At 36.2% G+C, this 3,228-nt stretch overlaps 1 long non-coding RNA gene across 4 annotated transcripts in view; it reads right to left on the minus strand.

The window, feature by feature from the left end:
- Window positions 1–292: 292 nt before the first annotated feature.
- LOC112512068 overlaps window positions 293–3,228 on the minus strand; it is a 5,021-nt gene continuing 2,085 nt past the window's right edge. For 3 of the 4 annotated variants that reach the window (XR_003069197.1, XR_003069195.1, XR_003069196.1), the window contains 3 exons: window positions 2,720–2,980; window positions 2,272–2,336; window positions 1,889–2,077 (listed from right to left, as the gene is read on the minus strand). This is a non-coding gene — a long non-coding RNA (uncharacterized LOC112512068). Of the gene's footprint in view, window positions 1,063–1,888; window positions 2,078–2,271; window positions 2,337–2,719; window positions 2,981–3,228 lie in introns of those variants that run through there. The other variant, XR_003069194.1, reaches the window with a different exon arrangement.

The raw sequence follows: 3,228 nt of genomic DNA on the forward strand, positions 1-3,228 counted from the left end.
CTTTTATCTTCCTACCATAGAGAGTAACACTTCCATAAACAAAATGGATGTTGCAAGAAACTATGAAAACACCAAGAGTGTGTGATTGTAAGTTACAATGATTTTTTTCTATTATTTAATTAGATAGACGCACAAAAAGATTACATTAAACTGAAAAAGTACACAAGGTGGCATAAAAAAAGCTCTTGCAATTCAAAATCACAAGAAGAGAACAAAACAAGGAAGGAAATGCCATCATCATCTCCCCCTTCCCTTAACCCGCCTCAAAGAAAAGCAGATATACAAAAAAAAAAAACATATAATGGCTAAAACGCCCTTTGACATCTCAATATCATTGCCATAACTCGCAAGTCTTCTATAAAACCAAAAACCTAAATCCAAAATTAAATCACATCCAGATAAGCTTCCTCAAATATATATCTACCCTGGTACAAATTAAAAAATGTGCATAACAAAACAGCCAGCTTATATGTTAAAAATATAAACCTGTTAGTAGTGTCAAACGCATACCTAAGCCCACACTTTTCTCTTGAACGGGGTGACCCAAATCCTCTTCCGATCCAAAAACGAATCAATCTTCATAGATTCACTCCTTTCCCTCTCCATCGCACTTGGCTCTACAAATTTCTTTGTAGTTAACCTTGTTGATCTTCTTGTGCTGTACACTTTCTGAACAGTAGTCTCCTTTTTAACAGTGTCTTGATTTCATGTTGTAGTCCCTTTCCTTCGACTATATATTGCAACTGCTACAGTATATTTGGGATGCACTTCGTCTTATGTTCCACCAAACAGTTGTTTTTTTGCGATTTCTTCACACTCATTCAGTTGACTCCCCACATTGCAACAAGAAGTAGTCGGGGCCTTCTTTCTGGTGCTGGAGACTATCAGTGTTTTCAATTCATTAACCTCGCCAATTGCCTCCTTACTCCACGACCAGTCGTCCTGCTTGTTGTTGCTGGCACAGTTTCTGCTTTTGTTTTCTTCACCTTTTGCCGGCAATTCAATTGATGATCCATCACTTTCAGATCGTGAAGGTTTCAAGATCTCTTCAATCCCTTCAACCTGGTGATGTATGACACAAACAATTCTAAAATCAATACAAAAAAATATGTGTACATTGATGCTAATATATGTTTTGTTCATCAACCAACACGGGTGCTAATCTAATAGCACAACGACGTTTTTTTTTGCAACAGACCAATAGAAACAAAACGCAACCAAACAGATAAAATTCGAGTATATCTTTTTTTCAAAGTGAACACAATGAGAAGCATAGACCAATCAAATTAAATTGAGAAACTTATCATCACAGAAGATTTGATGGCATCGGCTATTCTATATTAATATCTTTTTGCTAAGACAACAACCTTTTTCTCGCTACAAAACCGTCCATCAAAACCTGGACACGTGCACCTTATATCGCAAATGATTTCCAAACCATACATATCCTTAGTTTAAGACAAGGTTGTTTGATCACCTGATAAAAATTCTCATTGCTCCATTAACCATAACCATATTTTTATAAAATAACCCGTCGTTTGAAAAGGTCAAAATTATTTTAATAGACTCGATCCAATGTTGTTTTAGTAGACTAATTCTTAACGGTAAGCTAAGGGGCCGCTTACCAAACACTTACTCGGATAAGTGAACAAGTTAAATTACTTTACCAGATGAATATGATAAGGACCATGAATCTTACCCGGTAAGAGCGAGACAAAGACCAAGACTCTTACCCGGTAAGTGAAAGCGATGACTCTTACCACGGTAAGTATATACCGAGTAAATTGTTGCATACGATACATTTTTGATTGACTGAAATCTTACCAAGTAAGTAAATGATAGTGTTAAAATTTACCTAGTAAACGCTTACCGAGTAAGTGTTTGGTAAACGGCCCCTAAGTGAAAATATTGATTACTGCTAAGGGCTTATCAGGTAAGCATTGGGTAAAAATGGTGCTAAAACTTTAATGCTATCTATAAAAGTAGAACCTCAAATGATAAAATGGTAGAACAAACAAKTAGTTATCAAGTACCGGAGTTTCTTTGGYTTATGTGAAGGAGAATTACCCACTTGTACCTGCATCAAAGCAATACACATGTTACTTTGTCTTTTATAGGAAGAACACAAATTAACACTAATAAGAATGATACAAAGGAAACATGTTAAATAAGTCTACTTGTTTGCAAATGCCAGACTCATAATGACCAAATGTTAAAATTTCCAATAATAAAATCAATCAAGGAATAATGAATCTCAATGAAATAATATACYCTCTCAGGTAGTGGAGTTGCGCTTCCTTTCTCTTCAGCTCCATTATTTCATCAGMACTTCCCCCCTACATGGCAACATCTTTATCACAGGATGGTTCAGGTTCCAAATCAACCTAGCACCTCAACCTCAAAGATGGCAGTTGGCCTCATTGGTATTGCCGAATTAGGGGCCGATAAGTAAATAATAGTGCTAAAATTTACCAAATGCTTACTCGGTTAAGCGTTTACCAAGACACATTATCTAACTGAATGAATATGGTAAGGACCAAGAATCTTACCCGGTCAGAGCGAGACAAGAACCAAGAGTCTTACCCGGTAAGTGAGAACGATGACTCTTACCACGGTAAACGATCACCAGATAAATTGTTGCATGCGATATCGTTTTGGTGGACTAAAATCTTACCCGATAAGTATATAATAGTGCTAAAATTTACTAGTAAGCACTTACCGGGTAAATATTTGGTAAACGGCCCCTTAGTTCCTTTTGCTATAGCTTCATCATCGCCCCTTCCCCTTCCACCACCAGCTTTCCTTCTAGTTCTGTTTTTGAGTTGGTGTAGCAACGTCCCCTTGATCAACAGGTTAAGTGGCAGAATGAAGATCACCAAGCAGTTTTGATCTTTGTGCTCCAATTCGTAGTTGTGGCATTGTCATCCATGCAATTACATCCAACTCATACCCCAAGTGTTCAGCTCAAGCCTCCAATTAGCTATACAAATATAACAAAAATATGCAAAAATAGAAACAAATTGTAACCCCCTATTAAGAAAAGATTATCATGCAAAAACAGAAACAATATAGCTAGGGAAAATAACATCATCTAAATCCACAAGCACTACCAATAAAGACCAAAAAATTGCAAAAATGAGACTGAAAAGATGCATAATTAAGAAGCAATATATGTCCAAATTATATATTATTCTTAACAAAAACGCTTGAAGATAATTATGAAGACTC

Source organism: Cynara cardunculus, assembly GCF_001531365.2.
Source record: "Cynara cardunculus var. scolymus isolate 2C chromosome LG 5, CcrdV1, whole genome shotgun sequence".
Classification (NCBI taxonomy): domain Eukaryota; kingdom Viridiplantae; phylum Streptophyta; class Magnoliopsida; order Asterales; family Asteraceae; genus Cynara; species Cynara cardunculus.